Below are 20,409 nucleotides of genomic sequence, written 5' to 3' on the forward strand. Positions count from 1 at the left end.
GGCCTGTCCCGGACGTGCTGCTTCGCACCTCCCAGCACCCGCTCTTGTTTGGGGGCGAGCGGCCCAAGTGCGGTTGTGGCTTTATTGCTGGTCCCCGGTCTCGCAGGATCACCGAAGCCTTTCCTTCCACATCCGGGGAGGCGGGCCTGTTTTAAGGGCTTCTGTGTACTGCAGACCCGTTGCCGGGGTGGAAACAGATGTGTGTGTTCTTCCTGTTGTCCCCCACGTCTGAGAGACACATGTTATTTGTCACTGGCTTCCATGAGGCCACAAAGAAACATTCAAGACGCTCAGCCACGAGGCCTGTCTGACTTGGGACACGTGACCGAGCCCAGTGCCCCCTCTTCCCTTCATTTCCTGGAGGCCAGAGGACTGGGGTGCCCTGTGGGAAGTGCTGTTGGCCGGGTTCAGGGGCCTCGTTTTGGCAGAGAAGAGCTGATGGCTGGCAAGAGGCCTCCCCCAGCCCCGCCAGGGCGGGCTTCCAAATTGCAAACACATGGGCTCGTTGCAGAACGCAGGGACAGGTCTCACGTCCTGCCTGGTGAGAGCTGTGTGTCTCGCCCCAATGCCCTGTTTCTTGTCAAGGAAACCGGGGCGCCACATGCCAGGATCAGTGGACCGCTGCCTCAGCTGGGGTGGGGGGCCCCTCCCTCAGTGTGCCTGCCTCCAACATTTTTGGTGTTAAGCTGGTGAACGTTGGGACTGGGTTTCATTTCAGTCATCCGCTATTTCCCTCTGCATTTTTGGCAAATGATTTCAAAGTCTCTTTCCCTCTCCTCTCTCTTCCTACGGATTTTTTTCTCAATTGACGTATAATTGACTTACAATGTTGTGTTAGTTTCTGGTGTACAGTGTAGTGATTCAATTATACATATATACATTCTTTTTCATATTCTTTTTCATTCTAGGTTGCTACAGGATATTGAATAGCGTTCTCTGTGCCGTACAGTAGGACCTTGTTGTTTATCTGTTTTATATATAGGAACTTGTATTTGCTGATCCCAAAGTCCTAATTTATCCCTCCCCACCTTTTTCCTCTTTGGTAACCGTAAGTTTGGTTTCTATAAGTAGATTTGTGAATGCACCGTGTCCTGCAGAGGGACGCCCTTCACACACATTCCTGGGCTTGGCCAAGCCCAGCATCCAGTGCACGCGAGTCCGCAGGGGACTTGGGGGCCTGACTTCGAGTGGGGAGGGCCCGGTGTGCACAGCAGAGCGAGGGGGTGTGGAGATTTCACAGGCTTGCATCAGGTCCCCCTGCATTCAGTGCGCAGCTGGCCACTTCCATGAGGCCCTGCCACCCGTTCCCCTTCCTGAGGTCCCCTCTGGCTCTGTGAGATGCCAGCATCGGTATCTCCTACACGGTGCTCATGACGATTCCAGGGAGCGTGTGACGTTGTCTGGCAGACGCACCTTCAGGAGACCTCAGTCTTCTCTTCTCCCGGGGACCGCGTGGCATTGCTGTGAGCTGACAGCTCGTTGTGGGAGACCTGCTCTCTAAGAGCTGGGCTGGGGAACCTGAGGGCAGCAGGGAAGAGGGGCCACAAGCTGGGAGGCTCTTAGAGGCGCTGCCATGAATCCAGCAGGTACAGAATGTAGGGAACTCAGGAGACTGGGAAGCCTCGTGCATCGGAAACGTGGCGGGTGTTCCACATCCAGACTTCCCCTGAGAACCTGACCTGAGTGAATGGAACCCGGGTGATTCATTGCCACCCTGCCGACGTGGGCCTCTGTATTTTCCCTCACCTTGTGATGCTGAATGTTTTCGAGTACACAAGAAAGTTGAAAGAACAGCAGACACACACAAACAGCCAGATCCAGCAGCCGACAATGTTAAGCCGTGTCTCCTGATCTCGCTGCCGCCTACACACACGTATTTTATGAAATTGTTTGCAGGCTGTGCTGTTCCCTCCCCGTGGGACTTTTTCAGCCATTCCTGCACCTCAGACCTTTCTCGCCCCCGTGTCTGTTCTCCTGAGCTCGGCACACCCTTTGGTTCCTCTCGTGGAAGCTGGACTGACCCTGAGCCGTCCTGAACACCCCCACTCCCTGACCCTGTGCCCTTGGGCTGTGCCCTGCTGGACGGGCATCCCAGGAGACCCTGCGGGTGACCTGCATGAGAAAATGCATGTGGGGACCCTGGCCGGGCTCTCAGTGGGCAGTGTGTGGGTCTCATTGTGTCCTGGGAGGTGTGGGCAGGTGGCCATGAAGACCGGCGGGTCGGCTGCATGGCTTCACAGGGTCTGCGTCTCAGTGCTGTCAGGTTCCTGCGTGTCCCTCCAGGGCACAGAAGCGTCTTGCAGGCAGCCAGGGCACCTCAATGCCATCCTGCTCTTGAGAAGATCTCGAAGGGGGCCTGCGCCAGCCTGACCTGCCCTGGATCGTTCCCAGGGACTGAAGCCTCCAGTGCACTGGGTGACAGAACTTTGTTTCCTGACTTCCTGGGCCAGGATCTGGATGCCGTCTGTCTTGCCAGCCCGGCTCCGAGAGCCCGTATTGCGTGGCTGGGTGGAATGGGGCTCCTTGGGTGATGGTGGGTATCCAGCAGCCACCACCCCACCGGGCTGTCTCGGGACCGAGCGCACGTGTGCACGCGTGGTCCTCAGCCCTGGGCTGGTGTGGGGGACGCTGAGTAATGATGCCGGCCGTGCTGCTGCGGAGGCTGGAGTCCTTGCCAGAGATGGAGTTGGGAGGGTCTCCCCAGCAGAGGGGTTTGTGTCCCAGAGTGAACGGCTGAGCCAAGCTTAGTCTGGAGGAGGTGGGAAACTGAAGGTCAGATCCAGGCAGGCCGGCCCGCGTCTGCGTGAGTGGAGTCGGGGGACTGATCTGCACGTGGGCCATGGAAGGTGGAGGGACAGGAGCTGGGACCAGAGGGTGGCGGCCAGACCTGCAGATGTCACCGAGGGAGCAGGTGCTGGCGACCAGGCAGTGGGGGTGGAAGGGAGATCAGGATTTCAGGACAGTGCGGAAAGCAGGGCAGTGGCTCCAAGACGGAGGGGAAGCATTTAACTAATGGGGAAGCCGGGCAGTCATAGCAAAGCAGGACGAGAGCCCGTCACGTGCCATGTGGGTCCGCCCCGGACCCGCCTCGGACTGGGCAGCGTAAACAGCAGACGCGCGCTGTGTCACACGTCCGAGGTGACGGCGTCTGCAGGGGTGGCCTCTTCCAAGGCCTCTCCGCTGGGCCTGCAGGTGGCTCTCGTGTTCCTGCGCCTTCACATCACCTTCCCTCCGGGTGTGCCTGTCTCCAGGTTTCCCCTGTTTGTCAGGACTCGGGTCATCTCGGACTGGGGCCCACCGTAATGACCTCATTCTAACTTGGTGACCTCTGTAAAGGCTCTCTATCCAAACTGGGTCATATTCTGAGATGCTGGGGGTTAGGACTTCATCGTGTGGGTTTGGGGGACACAGTTGAACCCAGACACTTACAGGGAATGTGAAACACTTGGCCACCGAGTAACCCGTGGTGCCCACATGGGTGTGAGTCGGGGCGGGTAAGGGGAAGGCAGCTTGGTGACGGACCCTCCCCGTGAACGGTTTGCAGCGGCTCCTTTGACTGTCACTCTTGGGGACCCTGTTGAAGCCACCCTGCCTGTTCTCTGCTCTGGGCTGGGGACAGGACCGCCGGGCTCTTTCGGGGTCTCTGGGACCCCTCCCCGCAGTGAATTCTGGGCATTTCTCACCTGTAGCATGTTACACCATTCCCAGGGGAAACCTCCAAATTCGGTTTTTCCTACAATTTTCACCTGCTGTGGCCACACACAAGCAGGTAAGCAGACAGTCTTCTTTTCCTGGATTAGCTGAACTGCGAGGTTGCGGGGACGGCTGCATGGCTGTGGTTGGAATTTCCAAACTACTATTTGTTACTCTCTTATTGACAGGTTTTTTCGCATAACTTAATACATGGCAACATGTAATTAAAAAATGCACCTGACCCTGGTCCAAGGTCATCTCTGTTTAGAGCTCAACCCCCTTGTCAGTGACAGTGGTTACTCTTCTGCTGCTCCCAGGGCGGATCCGCTGTGTGTTGCTCTGACAGGTGCCTCCACCTGGAGACACAGCCCTTTCCCCTCTCCCACTGGCACCACCCCGTGTCTCCCTTCCTGGCTTTTCTTCTGTGTCCATGCTCTGAATGCCAAGGCCTGGGGGTCAGCACTGCTCCCTTCCTCAGGGGACCCTCACTGTCTTTTGGAAGCCGAGACCTCCAAGATCCTCATCTCTAGTGCAGACCCGATCACAGCAAGGGTTTCCGTTCCCTTTGAGATTCCCCTTTGGGGCATCCTGCGGTCTCCAGACCACTTCCCTAAAATTCTTTTGCTGCCCGGAGGGGTGATGGGGCATGCATAAATGCCAGGAGCCGGAGCCTGTGGACTGGAGAGGCTGGCCTCTGGGCGGGGAGGACAGAGACCTGTGGCATCCGGGCTTCTATCTGGAGGGGGAGGTGGGGAGGGGGGTGTGGGCTTGGGGGTGGATTGTCAGGAGAGCCCGGGTCCAGTTTGAAGCTGGAGCGTTTGTGCAAAAACCCCAAGGGGAAAAATAATGAACATCCCAGCCCCGCTGCACCCAGGTACCACGAGGGACCCAGGTGTGTGAGTGTGATGGAGGCAGCCTTGCCGGAGCACCAGCTGCTCTACCCAGGGAGACAGAACCCCAGAGGACAGACTCTGGGCGGAGGGGATCATGGCAACAGTGGCTCTGTGTGATCCCATCTGTGTGCAGCGCTTCAAGTCTGTTCTGTCCTTTCGGTCCTGGCTGCGTGTCCTGGAATTTCCTGGGGTCCCAGGCCCAGAGGTTCTGATTTCATTGCTCTCTGTGGGGCTCTGGTGTTGATCTTGCTCAAATTCCCCAGCTGATTGCAAGACTCAGGCAGCCCTCCTCTGAGCGAATCCACTCCCCTGCCTTGTCCACCAAGAAACCGGGGCTCAGGCAGCTCAAGAACCCCTACTCGGTGGCTGGGTGTACTCGGGGCTCCTGACTTCCCAAAGGTGAGACGGTGGTGGTGAGCCTCTCACATTGGCGCCGAGATCAGGCACCGAGACCTAAGGATGAGAGCTGTCTTTGCGATCTTTCTTTTCCTTTTTACATAAAAATTAATAGGAATTTTGCATTCTCCTCTGTTACATCTCCATGTTTGTTTCGGTATTTGAAATCCCCATCCCCCAAATCTTGAGTTTAAAAAAACAACCCACTGTCTGGGAAGACAGTCTGGTTTACCCTGTGGCTCCTCACCCCTCTTGCTCCCAACGCAAACACAGGCACACAGAGACACACACACACACAGAGACACACACACACACGCACTCAACACAGACATACGTGTACACATACACAAACATGGACATGCACACAAACACATAGACACACAGGGGGCATATACATATAGACACTCAGACACACACAGACAGATACACACAGACACGCATATAGACACACACACTGACACAGACACACAGACTTCGCTGTGCACCACCTCATGGCCTCTCTGGGCAGAGGATGGGAGGCATGGCTGTTCTGTGTGTATTGACAACCCTGTGAGATGCCCGGTGGGTGAAGGAATCAGATGCTTTGTGAGAAGATGGACAGTGACTGAGGCTTCTGTAATTGTTCTGTTCTGTGCTTTTTAAATTCTTGCTGCCATAAAGGCATAAACCGTACTTCATCTGGGAAGTAAGCCCTGGGTCCTCCTTGCCTCCCCAGCCCCCCAGCCCCCGGCCCCTCCCCCCACACCCACCCCTGCATGAGCTGAGCAGCAGCTGGTTGACGCCTCCCCCAGGCACGCCCCACCCCTCCGCCCCCTGGCCTGGTTGATGGCCCAGCGGTGGGCATTTCGCAGGAGCCAGACCACCAGGCTTTCTTGCTGGAGTTGAGGCAGGGAAGTGGGGTGGTGATTACTGCAGCATGTGCTTGCACAAAGGTGTGGGAGCAGTGGGAGTATGTTTTCCTTCAAGGAGCAGAAAGAGAGCAGCACCATCCTTGAAGAACGGAGATGAATGATGGCAGCACGGAGAAGGGCAGGAAGGAGAGGCAGACAGGAGATTCTGTAGGCCTAGAGGTCCTGTTTCCAGGACAGGATGCCCCGCTGGTCCCAGGTAGGGACCCCATCCAGGGTCGGCAAGCCAGAGTTTGCTGGAGTTGACGTGCACTAAGTTGGTGCATCTACTGCAAACAAGATCGAATTCTCCTGGAGCTTCGGGCAGGGCAGTCGCCACTTTGGTTGGATTTTTGTGTTTCTAAGCTGTCCCGGTCCATTCAGCCTCCTGTAGTGAGACCCTGCAGATGGGGGGCTTATAAACAGCTGGCGTTTACTTCTCACATTTCTGGGAGCTGGGAGTCTGAGACCAGGGTGCTGGCGTGGTCAGGTTCCCATGAGGACCCTCTTCCGGGTCGCAGACTACTGATTTCTGGCTGCACCCTTACGGGGTGGGAGGGGCCAGGGAGCTCTGTAGGGGTCTCTTTTCTAAGGACATTAATGCCTTTGGGGGGACCCCATCCTCAGGACCTAAGCACCTCCCAAAGGCGCCACCTCCTAAGACCGGCACTTGGAAGGGTTCGGTTTCAGCACATGGATTTCGGTGGGACAGAGGCATTCTGACGCTCGTGCAAGTCCACTGGGGCAAGTTGCTAAGTGCCCCTAAGTTCTGCCCCGTTCTTCCTTTTTCCTCCTGCATAAATTAGGGTTAAGCATATCTCTAACCAGCGTAGGCAGTTGTTCCAGATCCTTCTACAGGAAGCCACGGGAGCTTCTTTTGTAACAGATTCTCCCTCCTCCTGCCCCAGAGAGCTCTGTTAGGAAGGAGTCTGGCTTTGAGCACCACCAGTGCCCAGGCAGGTGGGGTGGCCCAGCTGGCAACGCCACGTCGGGGGTGCGTGGCTGTGGTGGAGTCGAGGAAGGGGGCTCGTGGGCTGTGTGGCCTTTTGTTCCAGTTAAAGGCATTATGAGAGAGGCCAGGGCACGTGGAGTACAGTTAAGAAAAGTTGAGTGTTTCTGCTTGATCTGAATGAAAGAAAGACATTTAGCCGTGCATATCAAGGAACAGAGATCTGTCATCTTAAAAGTCCCTAATTTATAGCTATGTGACACAGATTTGAGTAATTAGAGGATTTGATCACCGGGCATGTGAAACCTTTACAAACGCTGGTCGCCGTTCTTGGAAAGAAGTCAAACTTTGAGACTATTTAAGCGAGTCATGACTCTTTAAAGGTTGCCACAAGCTGAACTGATTTAGTTTGGCAGAAACTACAAAAACAAACATGGAGTGTAGGAAAACAAAGGCTCATGTGATCACAGCTCTGGCCCCAGAGAAAAGGAAATGCTTCGTAAATTGCACCGCCGACCCGCGCGCCCAGCCTCCCTCTCCCCCACCTGATAATTTTAAGATCGGCTGGAACAGCTATAAACAAAAGCTGGAGACGCTGAAAGGGCCTCGCTGGCCCCTCTCCCCTCCCCCTGCTTTCTCTCCCCCCCCCCCCACTCCATTAACGGCCCGCTGGGCTTGTGGTTTCTTTCCGCCTTTACTCCCTAAGTAAATCTTCAGCGTGGTAGTTAAAAGCGGCCTTGACTTTTCCTCCGTTCCCATGGAGACCAGACCGGGCCTCCTCCGCTGGCGCTGGCCAGGACGGTCACAGGACCGCCAGATCCAGAGGAGAGACCAGGGCGCTGCATCTCTGGATGTCAGCGCCTGGACCCGGGGGACCAAGGGAGGCCCCTCTTGGGGCTGGGCTGGCCCCTGCCAGGTGTGGAAAGGTGGGCTGGCAGATGCCAGGCCTCGAGCCCCTTTCTTGTGGAGCAGTCTCCTCTCCGATGTGTCCGCATGCCCTGAGGCCACGGTTACGCTGGTCTTTGTGTGGCTCCGCTCATGTCCTGTGACCACGGGATCTCACCAGTTAGCCATAGGGCTGGTGTGGCCCTGCGGATGGCCCCCATGATCTCTCGATGCTCACTGTCCTGGATGGAACCTAGGGAGGCGGGGGAATGGACCCACCTTGGTCTGCCTCCACTGCTGGGTCCAACATCGCCCCCCTCCACTCCACCTCAGTTGTGAAGTTGGCCAAGGCTGAGGCCAAGAGCCTCACCGGCACCGAGTTCCTGGGATGTGCTGCTCGTCATGTTTGAAGTGGGGGTGGCAGCGCTCCCCGCTGCTTGAGGGCGAGAATTGCCCGGAAGGCAGGCAGGCAGAACCATGGGGCTCCCCCTCCCCGGGAATTCTTTACCTCTCCTTCAGAAATGACAGTGGCTTCCAGGTAATCCCAAAACATCGCTGGTCAGTTAAAATGCACCTTGTCACATTTGCAGGACAGCTCAGGTGACATCCGCTGAAAACAGCACAGTTTGCTAGTGAATGGCTCTAAGTATTTAAATATTTCTCAAATCCCATTTATAGGTGTCTTGTCTTTTCCAAGCTGGGCCCCAAACCAGGAACAAGCGGTGAAGGAGCGCCCTCCTCTCTGGTGCACTTCTTTGCTTATTTCACATTCAAATCCTCTGTGGGTCGTCCTGTCATTTCCCTTGAAACACACAGAACCCACCGGTGCTGGAGGGGCGGCGAGACGGTAAACAGCTCAAAAGCAAACAGAGGGATCGCGGGTGGTGGTAACAGCTGTGAAGACAGTAACACGAGGGGGTGAGGCGGAGTGGTGGGGGGTGGGAGCCGGGGGAAGCCTGGGGAGGTGGGCACAGAGGGCCTGTCCGAGAAGGGGCCTCTGCGTGGAAGCCAGGCTGGCAGAACCTGTGTCCACGTCTTAGGGCAGGAGACGGCTTGGGTGGACCAGGACCAGCAGGAAGGCCAGGTGGCTCCTCTGGAAGGAGGCGTCCAGGCCTGGCCAGGTGAGGACTGGCCTTTGCAGGGCGTGGTGAGGATCTGGGGCTTCAGCTGAAGTGGGAGGGGTGCCTCCTTGGGGGATCTGAAGCGATGAAGTGACATGATGGAGTTTGCCTTTGGCAGGGACCCCTCTGGTTGCGTGCAGACAGGTGGTGGGTCACGGTGGTGGTGGAATGTGGAAGGGGGAGCCTGGCTGGAGACCGGAACAAGGGTGGTGGGGGCTGGTGTTGGGGTGGGGGCAGGGGGGGAAGAAGAACAGGGGACAAGGATCTGGTTTGGGATCTGTGCTGGGGGTCAAGCTGACTCCTGACCAAGCTGACCGCCAGGAGTTAGGAGGTGGCGCAAAATGGTGACTGGTGTTTGCCTGGGGCTGCTGGATCCGAGGGGGGCTGTTTTGTGTTTATGGAGGAGGGTTTTCCGAGAGGGGGAAGCTGGGAGTTCTACGAGGCTGTCCTCGTCAGCGGCAGAGAGTGGCCTTGGCAGCCCCTCCCCCGTTGCTGGTTGTTGCCTTCGCAATGTTGTGGTTGTTGGGTTTTTGAAACTTACCTATCTGCCAGATGTCTGGGTGTCGCCTCGGGAGTTGGTAATTTCCTCCTAATCAATTAAAAAGGGCCTCCAGACCTACTCAGCATTGCAAAGTGGTCTTTTTTCCAAATTTCTCTGGCATCCCATCAAATAGTTTTGGTTTGCAGAGAATTTACACGAAGACTGTCAAGTCTGTCGAAGGCTGACAGTTGAGATGCTGTCACATTTTCTGTCAGGAATACCCCTCGATCGCCAGCGGGCAATTTCTGAGCTAAGAACAGTATTTACTCTGTTTATTTGAGGATTAGTGAAAATCCTGTAATTCTCTGTGACCCTGTCAAAGGCAAGAGGAGCTTGATTTAATGCCTCAGTCTTGAGCAAAATGCACTCATTTTACCTGTAAATATTTAATGTTCTCTTTAAAGCACCTTTTCTGACCCATGGATTCTAATTGCCTTCAAGTTTATTTTTCAAACCATGTGATAACTTTTATTATGAATGAAAATGCCTGTGGTTTCTTCGCTACCGAGTGGGAGCCATGCCGCGCGGTCCTAACTGCTCATCAGAGAAAAATCACTCTATACATGCCGTGAATCTGTAATCCAGCATGTTGGAAGCCGTAGATCATCTGAGAATATAATGCGTATCATTTATGATGGAAAAGGGTCGTTGACATTATTGGATTTCCTTCTCGAAATGTAATCTACATAACCATGAACTTTTTCTCCAACCCGTTATGTAAACAGAACTTCCCGACTCACAAGAGAAGCACGTTGCTTACATTCTGTGATCTTGACTTGGAACCTTTATCATTTTTCTGCATCCTGTTTTTTGAGCAGGTGATGGGGGGCAGTTTTGAAACCAGCAGAGCTCATGTTTGAACTCAGTTTTCTTTGTTTTGTGGTTTAAATTCCAAAGCCTGAGTTTCTTCTCTTGCAGCCATGCTGTAGCTGAGTGTTAAGGAATAAACTCTCTCTTCCTGGGAGTTACTCTCCCTCCCCTGTTCAGATCCTTGAAAGGCAGGAAGGAACCCTGTTGTTCTGTCTTACAGAGAAGGAATTAGGAGCACTGACAGAGTCGCTAAATCTCCGGGGAATTGAAATTAACTTTAAAAAAAAAATGTGGTCGAAAGTACAGTTTTTGTTTTAATTTTCAGAAGTCAGTTTTTTAGTAGCGCTGAAGCTTCCGGGGGAGACCCCAAGAAGGTGACTAGCATCCAAGGGCGGCCGTCATGTCATGGCCCTCGGGCAGCCTCCCTGTCATATCTGCAGGCCTGGTGTCCCCCTCTCGTCACCAGAGCGTGCACAGGGCCATGTTCGAGGCTCTCCGTTCTCTGGGTTGCTGACCGAGCCGTTCTGTTGCCCTCCAGAGATGGAAGATGCCTTCCGAGACTAGAACAATGCCAAGGCTTCTTTTACTTGGATATTTTTTTTCCCCTTGAACGTTTGTTTTCTTCTTGACAGAACATCTTGTTTTGCAACTTCTTTTCTTTTTGGAGAGAAAAATGCAGCACAATTCAGAATTATCATTGCGCCCCGGCAGTGCCCAGCAGGTCCTCAGATCCCTTGCCAGTGGATTCCCTGCTGTCCGAGGACATCCATTGTCTTAACTTTGGCCTGGGGAATCCTCCCATTCCCGGGTCCTCCGCGCTCTCTCCTGAGAGCTGCGTGGTTATGACAGGACGTCTGTGTGAAGGGAGAGTCAGAAAGGCCTATTCCGAGAACTTTCCAGAGTGGGCCCTGGATTTGAGCGGAGTGGCACGGTGCAGCCTAGGGGATGGGGCCGCACGGAACCTTCTGGAAGGCTGCTCTGGGCTCCGGGGGCCGGGATGAGTTGGATTTCTGTGGTTGGATGTTTTCTGACACCCCTCTGCTGTGTGGTTCCCCAAGAAAGCAGGCCCACAATGGAGGCCTATTTACAATTCACAGAGCCCCCCCGCCACCCTTTACTCGCGTCATAATTTCCCTGCTGCCCGTTTATTTGGCTCCTGCAAGCATGTGGGTTCTGAGTGGTGTTCCACAGACGGCGAACCCACCCCAAGCCAGACGCGCCGGCCCTGAACAATCTGGTTACTGTTTAAACAACCAGTGTAAATAGCGAGCCCGTCCATTACCGAGCGCGTAAATACATTGAGACAAGTCAGAGTTCTGTCGAGGGAAAGTTTAAGTTATGAAAAAATGTGAACAGCTGTAATTTGTAGGCCCTTGTAGAGCGAGGGGTGTGAGAGATGCAAACTGGAGAGAGCTGACGTTTCGTTTATGTATATTTTGTCATTGTGCCAGGAGCCCAACTTTGTTATATTTCCTTTGCTGTGAATTAATCTTGAGGGGGCAGCACCTGCCAGAAGGTTTTTTTCTTCGCCCCCAAAAGTAAACTTTGTACATTCGTATAGGTGGCTCGTGTTAACGAGGGTCCTGGCAGGGCTGGTCTGGGCACCACCGGCCACTTTGGGTGGGGGAACTGCATCGGTTTGCTGCTCGAGTCCTGAAGAAGTAAGCAGAGGCCAGCCACAGAGGCACGTGACTAAGGTGAATTGGACGGTGAGCGGACTGAAGGGTGAATTGGGGGCCCCAGCGCGCGCTCCAGGCACCGAGCCTAAGGTTTCACTGCTTTGGGAGCACGGGATGCTGGTCTCTAAGTCAGCCCGGCTTTGGCAGGAGTTCTCTTGGTGAAAGGGTGGAGTGAAGGCCCCCTCTTTCTATTTTTTGGGCCAAGGAGGCCAAAATCTGAAGTCCTATAAAATTGAGTAGATTGCTTAACGGGGAGAGACCGGTGAGGCTGAGAGTCCCTTGGGTGGGCGGGACTCCTGGGTTTTCTCCTCACCAATGGCCCAGGTCATGCATGCCCAGCTCCAAGCCAAGGCCCGTTCGGGAGGGCCCCAGGGTGCGAGACAGCCACCCACGTGTGTGTGTGCGTCTGTCAGGCCACCCACGTGTGTGCCTGACCCTCGGAGGTGCCTACCCTGCTTTATGTTTGGAAATAACATTTGTGTTGATCTTCATAGTCACCAGGAATGAGTGGATTAGCTTTTGTTTTTTTTTTAATAGAAGTCTAGTCAGTTTACAGTGTTACACTATTGCTGTTGTACTGTTTCAGTCGTCCTTATACAGACGTATATTCGTTTTCATATTCTTTTTCATTCTAGGTGACTACAAGATATTCAATATCCGTGCTAGACAGAAAAACCTTGTTGTTTATCTATTTCATATATAGTAGTTAGGATCTAAAAGTCTTGAACTTCCAATTTATCCCTTCCCACCCCCTTTCCCACTGGTAACCATGAGATGGTTTACTGTGTCTGTGAGTCTGTTTCTGTTTTGTAGATGAGTTCATTAGTGCCTTCTGTTTTCTTTTTTTTATGTTAGTGGATTAGCTTTTGAAGGCTCCCCTGATGCCCCGAATGCTCAACCTAGCACGGGGGCGTGAGGGCATGTTTGTATTGAGGTTACGTGTTTGGGAAGATGGACCTGGTGAGATCAGGTGATCTCAGCCAGCTGTTGGCTAAATCTCTCGATTCTCTTCCCCATCTCCTCTTCCTGGAGATGAAGGATGATTCCTTTCTCTCTCTCTCTCTCTCTCTCTCTCTCTCTCTCTCTCTCACACACACACACACACACACACACACGGAGCTGAAGGGACTGTCTTGAGAAATGGGCACTGAGTGAACTGAATGCCAGGCCAGGCCAGCCAAACCACAGTCCAGAGTCAGAGGGAGGCAGGTGCCTGAAGGTGTGGGGGACCCCTGGCCCCAAGCCCTGTTCTAAAACGTGGTGCCTGGGGTTTGTTTGAACCGGGTCTGGTAGACACAGGGGCAGGGAAATGACTGTGGTGAAGAGGGAAGTCTTTATCCTCCTGGATCCCTAGACACAGGAGTCAGGACAGGCAGGGCCACCCAGGGAAGCACCAGGGCCGGCCAGGAGGCAGCGGGAATGTGGGCAGGAGCTTTGATTGTGGTTTTCACAGGAAGGAGTGGGCGAGGCAGGGTGAGCAGGCTGTAAGCGGGTTTAGGGTGTGGGGGCTGTGCCAGGTGTCTGGTCCCGGCCCTGGGTGGTGAGGGTGGGTGTTGACGGTGTGAGAGCCTCGGCTGGTTTGTGCATTGGCTAGCCCGGGGCATGGGGGTGGGAGGGCAGTCCGTCCAGGGTCAGCAAGGCCCCAGATATCAGAAATGCAGACAGTAAAAAAGAATGATTAACACAGCCCCTTCCTCCAGGAAGCCCCAGGTCTAGAAGGGCTGGAGGAAGCAGTCAGCTTTCCGCAGGGGCTGAACACAGACCACCAGCCAGACCCAGTGGGGCCAGGCGCCCCCAGAGGGCATCCCAGGGCCAGCATTCCCACCGTTCCCCAGGTGACTGCCCCATGGGGGATGACTGGTAGGGGGTTAAAGGCCCTGCAGCGATGGGCAGGGGGTTCTGTAGGGTCTTGGGGCTGTGTGGGTGCAGCGGATCAGCGTGTCCTGGTCCACCTTGAATTCCACACTGAAGCCACTGCCCCACCTCCCCAGTCCTCCCAGTCGCCCCTCCTTGGCCCCGAAGGCAAAACAGAAGGGGACTGCGTCTCTCCTGTTGGTCACCGGGCTGGGTTGAACTTTCCCAGCTCCTTGGTCCTGGATGTGAACCCACACGTTGTACTTCTGGGAGGAGAGCCGAGCGACCTGAGACACCCGCATTGACACCGGTGGTCCTCACCTTCCCCGAGACGCTCTCTGCGAGCGTTCTGTGGGTTTGTTTTATGTGTTCTCCTCTCGTGAGATGATAACCCCTTCATTCACAGTCTGTTGACTATTAAGTTGCCAGATCAGAAGGATGAGTGTGCAGGGATGTTCATTATAGCCTCACTTGTAACAGCAAAACAGCCGTGTGAAACAAAATGAATGCACGGCTCCAAGGGAAGAGCCTCACAAATCCTGGTGTGTTCACACCGCGGACCATCAGCTGCTGCTGCAACAGCGGGGTGGAGCTCCGTCAGCATCTGGTGCTTCTGGAAAAGAGAGTGGAAGGATGCTCACCAAGCCGTGCAGTGCTTACCAGATTATCAAGAATGAAAATGCGGTCCAAGGAGAAGTCGAGATGTATCGGGGACAGAGAGAATACATAAGTATGCATATATGTTATCATAGAAATTCATTTTATTTGGATTACTAGATTGATTTATTTATTGGATTTATCTGGCTATTTTAATTGGATCACAGACATGGATGACCAGACTGGGCATCAGAATTTACTTACTTTACGAGTGTGCGATATTTATTTGGAGAAAATAAACGAGCTACCTCACTGGCAGAATAAAGCTAGGAGAGGAATGTCAAACTGCAAGCTGCCAGCATTGTCTTTCACCGTGTGTGCCCAGCTGGACACGCCCACGCCAGGGAGATGGTCCAGGTAGTTGCAAGACTGTGATGGCTCTTCCGTGCATCTCAGGGCATCACCCTGCCTTCCACACTGATACAGTTCTGGACAAACAAGTCATTTGGGAATGTCACACTTTCTTCTCTCCTTGAACTCGAGGTGGCACAGCCTCACGTTTATTAGAATCCAGCGCCCAAGGCTTCAGCTCGACGGCCCTGCTCATGCTTTGCCGTTTGCTTCCTGCGGGTCATGCCTTCAAGTCTCACAGGCTGGTGAGAACGGAGTATGTGATCCTGCGGGAAGCGTCACTCACACTTCCCTATGCAAATAGTTTTGATGCTGCTGTCATTATGACCCTGACTGGGATTCTCATTGGACCTCAGAAATGTATTACCTGACGGGACCTCGGAGTTCATTTACTATTTCGGTCCTCATCCTAAGAAGGTACTGATGGGTGTGATGTGGCAAGTGGGGGCGACTGGTTCTGTGTCTAGCAGGACTTTGGACCCCCTCAGGTTACTTCTCCTGGACTTAAACTGTGCGTGGGCGGCTGCAGTGTCACACTTGGGATTTGCTCAGCGAACGAAGGATCCATGCTCTTGTCCTCGTGGGAGGGGTCTTACAGCTGCTTGGAGTCTGTCCTCGGAGGTACCCGTGAGTTTCCCTCGCCTACATAGGTGGCCAGGTGTGGAGGACCAGCTCTGATGTTGTGCAGCCAGGGAAAGAGGACCCCGGGAAGGTGTTCTTCCTCTACGTCGAGTACCCTCTTTCCACGCGGAGTAATGGCTCAAAGCAGATTATAAATTGTTACAGGAGGGACAGCGGGCGGAAGTGAGCAGTGAGCAGGGGCTCCCCGGCGGGAGGGGGCCCGCCCGCTCTTGGCTTTCCTGCGGGGGCTGCGTGCCACCCCAGCAGCTGCGGTGGTCCCGTCTGCACTGCAACTGCTAGCACTGAGCCACTCTTCCCCCTTTTAGGAGATGCTGTACTCCTTTGCTAGGACTGCTGGACCAAAGCACTGCGGGCAGGGGACTTAAACAACAGACGTTTATCCTCTTGCAGCCCTGGAGGCTGGGGTCAGAGATCAAAGTGTGGCAGGGCTGGTCGCTTCTGAGAGGCCTCTCTGCTTGGCTTGCAGACGGCCGTCTTCTCCCTCTGTCTTCACGTGGTCTGCCCTCTGTGTGTGACCCGCAGGGCAAACGGCACTGGTCAGGCGATTCCCATCTTCCTGGACATCCTGGCCCCGCCGTGCCCTCCGTCACCTCCCAAGCCTGAGCTGTGAGCACAGAGAGTGTGGTTCCTGCTTTCCAGGCCACCCCTGGGACCCAGGCCACCCGGCACCGCAGCAACCATTCTGGAGCACACAGGCTTTTGTCGGGAGTAACCCGGCAGGCGGGCGCCTTGTGTTAATGCCCTGAACTCACCCACGTGGCAGCCGTCTGTGGGCTGCAGGATGTCACGTGTCACAGCTTCCTCCTCCCAGGGTGGCAGCCCCGGGGCTGATGTGAAGAACACAGCGGCCCTGGGCCTGGGGCCGGCGTCCGCCGAGGCAGGGAGGGGCTCCGAGCCTGGCTGGCTGGTTCAGCTCCTCCTGGAGACCCGTGTGACCGTGTGTCCCAAGTAAGTTATACCTGGTGAAACATCTTCTTAAGCGGAAGGCGAAACCACACCTGTCAGACCGCCAGGCCCTGTGCAGTAGATGAGTAGCTGTGGGACTTTCCCAGAGACTGGTGCCAAGACACTCGAACTTCAGGAGATCACTGTGCTCCGCTCCAGGTTCTGGCGTGGGGCAGCCTCGGCTGGGGCGGTGGAAACGAACCGGCTCGGCCCGCAGTGGTGGGCGTGGCTTCCTCGCGTGCTGGGCGGGGTCACCTCGGAGAGGTGGGCGGGGTCACCTCCTTCGGCTCCGTTGCATTTGTTCGTTTCAAAGGGGGAACCCCCGCTGCTGCCTCCGCTGACTGTTGCCAGGAATTAACAGTACAGCTTGGCTGATGTTTCTCCTCTCAGTGCATCTTAATTTTAACCAAACAGCCACAAAGGATGTGTCTGAGAGAGGCACTCATTGTCACTTACGGCTCTCGTTCCTTTAGACACTGCTTTTGGGTCGGGACCGGGTCGGTTGAAGCTGATTCCTTATGAGGTCCCTCCCACTCTGTTAAAGGTGTGCATTAGGCCCTAGGATGTCCCAGTGGGGCCTGGGCTGTGGGCACGAGTGCTTTCAGACCCACGCCCTTTACCTTGGCCCCCCCCACCCCTACCCCGCTGCCCACCAGCCTCCAGAAGCCCAGGAGGAGATGTTGCCACACACCCGTGGGTTGCTGAAGGTGAATCATGCTGCTGAGTGCCAGCAGGACTTGGTTTTGGCCCAGGACCTACCCCGTTAGTACAAGCCGCAAACAGCTCTGAGGCAGGCCTGGCTCCTCCCTTGTATATCCTCCCCCCTTCCCCCCTTCCCCATCTTCCCTGTCTGTTCTTTCCGGGGCTGGATGGAGGGGTGGACAGTGGCTCATCCAAAGGGATTCAGAGAACTGTGAAGCAAAACTGTCTTTTTTGCCAAAAGGGGGACTGAAAACGCGTGTGGTTATTTACAAAGCAGCAGAAATAGCAGAAGGCAGAGCGGAGCTGGCGCCCAGTTGCTGCAGACAGGTCACCGAGGCAGAGGGCAGGGGGACAGCCCGCAGGTCCCGGCCTAGAAGGACCCTCAGCTCGGTGCCGGTTTATGAGCAAAAGTAGGAGTTTCATACAGCCATTCGCATTGTGCAGATTGTGTCTTTCTTTTCAGAGAATATTGGCAGATAAAAACACCTGCCGAGGAGGGAGGGAAAGAAGGAAGGGAGGGCGGGAGGGAGGGAGGAAGGGCACTGTAGCCATTTGGGGACCCCGGCAGGAGTCACACCACTGTGATGTCAAGAAGGTTTTGAGATTCTCAGGGGCACCTGACCCTTTCTCCCTTTGAGGGCTTGTGCAGCTTCTAAGCCAGAGGGAGCCCTGAGATTCCATCGAAGAAGTGGTACTTCGCCTGTAGGTTCTTTTAAAGCAGTTGTAATTTCTGTGAATGAATTGAGCATCTGGGTCTCAGACCCTGTCTCTTTCGCGGCTCAGGATGACGCGACTATGGGCAGATGCTCAGAGCAGCTGGTTTTCAGGTGTGGTCCTGGGACCTGCCACTTCAGCGTAAACCGGGAACTTGCTGGAAATGCAGGTTCCCTGGTTCCGCCCCAGCCCGCCGAGAAGGAACCCCGCAGGCGGGCCCCGGGGGATTCCGATGCCCACTGAGGTCTCAGATCCGCTGGGCCAAGGGGGTCGCCCCCCTCTGTCCAGGGACAGCCTGGAAGGTCGCAGGGGGATCTACAGGCACCTCTCCTTGGCTGCCGTTGGAGTCACCCGGGGAGCTTGGCACATCTGGGCTGCAGTCTGAGCGTGGAATATAAAAATCCCCCGTGATTGTGGTGTGCCCCCAGGGCTGAGAACCAGCGCTTCCCGGTTGTGGGTGGGGGAGCACTTCTTAAGTGATGCTGACGAAGCTGAGGTGAGAATGTGAATTGGCTCCACGCCCCGGGCCGGTGGTCTTCCTGGCTGTTTGCTGAGCTCTGCTTTCTCTGTGTGACATGCAGGAGGGCGGACGGGGGACAATGGGAGTTCAGAAGACTGACTCACCAGTTAGGCACTGAGGAGTTCTGAGAAGCAGTTCACATGCAAAACCACTTTTCATGTCTTTTCAGAGAGGAGAACGTAAGCTGTCTCATTTGTCAGCATGTGCTCCACACACTTGCAAAGCATCCTCTTGCATCCGCTCTGCAGGATCTTCCCTGTGCTGGCTATGTGATGGGGAGGGTCGCAGTCGGGAAAGGGGCTGTCCTGCGCCTGGCGACCCGAGGAAGCTCCGTCTGCGTGTGACATGTGTTACGTCCTGTGTTGGGAACAGCTGAGACAGAACTCTTCCTGGATCCCACCCACCCCACCCCCAGCATGGTGCCGCAGCACAGCTCAGCCACTCAGACTAACCTGTCTCCTGATTTTTAGAGCAGGATTTTGTCTGGTTTCTATTATTAGCCCTCTAAATATTCTGGCTATGGAACAGCCCAGGTCTTACCCCAAATTCTGTCCTCTTCCGTCCCTCTCCCTGGGAAACAGGTGTTTCCATTGTTGGTTTTTGTAAGCTGTTTCTGGCTCTGCCAGGCCCTGAGCCAGGTGCTTAGCAAGAGATTCGGAAAGATTTGGAGGTCTGAATTCATGTGCTGGGCATGCGCAGAAATCTCCAGTTTTTTAAAGAACAGAATTACTTTAAAAATGTTACTGTAGCTTTTTTTCTTTTAAATTGAAGTTCAGTTGATTTACAGTGTTGTGCTAGTCCAGGTATAGTTTCTGGTATACAGCATAGTGACTCAGTTTATATATATGTAAAGTATATATAACATATATACAAGTATATATATTTATATACTTTTTCATATTCTTTTCCATTATAGATTATTACAAGATACTGAATATAGTTCCCTGTGCTGTACAGTAAGACCTTATTGTTTATCTATTTTATATATAGTGGTTTGCATCTGCTAATCCCAAACTCCTAATTTATCCCTTCCCACCTGCTTTCCCCTTTGGCAACCAGAAGTTTGTTTTCTATGTCTGTGAGTCTCTTCCTGTTTTGTAAATAAGTTCATTTATATCTTCTTATTTTAGATTCTACATTTAAGTGGTATCATATGATATTTGTCTTTCTCTGTCTGATTTGGTTCACTTAGTATGGTAATCTCCATGTTGCTGCAAATGGCATTATTTCATTCTTTTTTATGGCTGAGTAGTATTCCGTTATGTATACACCACATTTTCTTTATCTGGATCACCTGTCGATGGACATTTAGGTTGTTTCCATGTCTTGGCTATTGTAAATAGTGCTGCTGGGAACACTGGGGAACATGTATCTTTTTAAATTAGAGCTCTCTCCCCAGGAGTGGGATTGCTGGATCATATGGTAAGTCTATTTTTAGTTTTTTTTTTAAGGAATCTCCATACCATTTTCCATAGTGGCTACACCAAACTATATTCCCACCAGCAGTGTAAGAGGGTTCCCTTTTCTTGACTCCCTCTCCAGCATTTGTCATTTGTGGACTTTTTCATGAGGGCCATTCTGACTGGTGTGAGGTGGTAACATCACTGCAGTTTTGATTTACATTTCTCTGATAATTAATGATATTGAGCATCTTTTCATGTGCCTATTGGCCATCTGCATGTCTTTGCAGAAATGTCTATTTAGGTCTTCTGCCCATTTTTTGACTAGGTTGTTTGGTTTTTTGCTATTGAGTTCAGTGATCTGTTTGTATATTCTGGAAGTTACTGTAGCTTAATGTGTTTTTTCCTTTACACTTTCTCTGTTGGTGGCCTTATCATCCGAACAGCTTCAGGTAGAAGTTGGTGTAGTCTTCCATGCAGATAAACCCAGCTCCTAGGATCGGAGGCCCCACCTCTCAGCGTAGCGGTTTCCATACCAGCTGTCGAGGGAAAGACGCAGTGAAACCTCTGCAGGACCTTGTGTGCATTTGGTTAAATTGCTGACTTCCTCTTTGCCTTGGTTTACCTGTCTGAAGCATGGGTATAATCATGACTACTTCATGGGGCCATTGAAAGGAATAAAGAAGGTAATGTTGTAAAATTCTTAGTGCTTTCCCTGGCACACGGTGAATCTTCAGCAAATGAGAAACTTGGTGGTTGCTTATGGGACT

The 20,409-nt window shown here is 53.7% G+C and overlaps 1 protein-coding gene across 2 annotated transcripts in view; it reads left to right on the top strand.

Moving 5' to 3' along the window:
- The window catches only part of ROR2 (receptor tyrosine kinase like orphan receptor 2), a 212,987-nt gene that overhangs the window by 121,594 nt on the left and 70,984 nt on the right, over positions 1-20,409 (top strand). The gene's annotated exons all lie outside the window — the stretch shown is intronic.

The sequence above is a fragment of the Camelus ferus genome, chromosome 31, assembly GCF_009834535.1.
Source record: "Camelus ferus isolate YT-003-E chromosome 31, BCGSAC_Cfer_1.0, whole genome shotgun sequence".
Classification (NCBI taxonomy): domain Eukaryota; kingdom Metazoa; phylum Chordata; class Mammalia; order Artiodactyla; family Camelidae; genus Camelus; species Camelus ferus.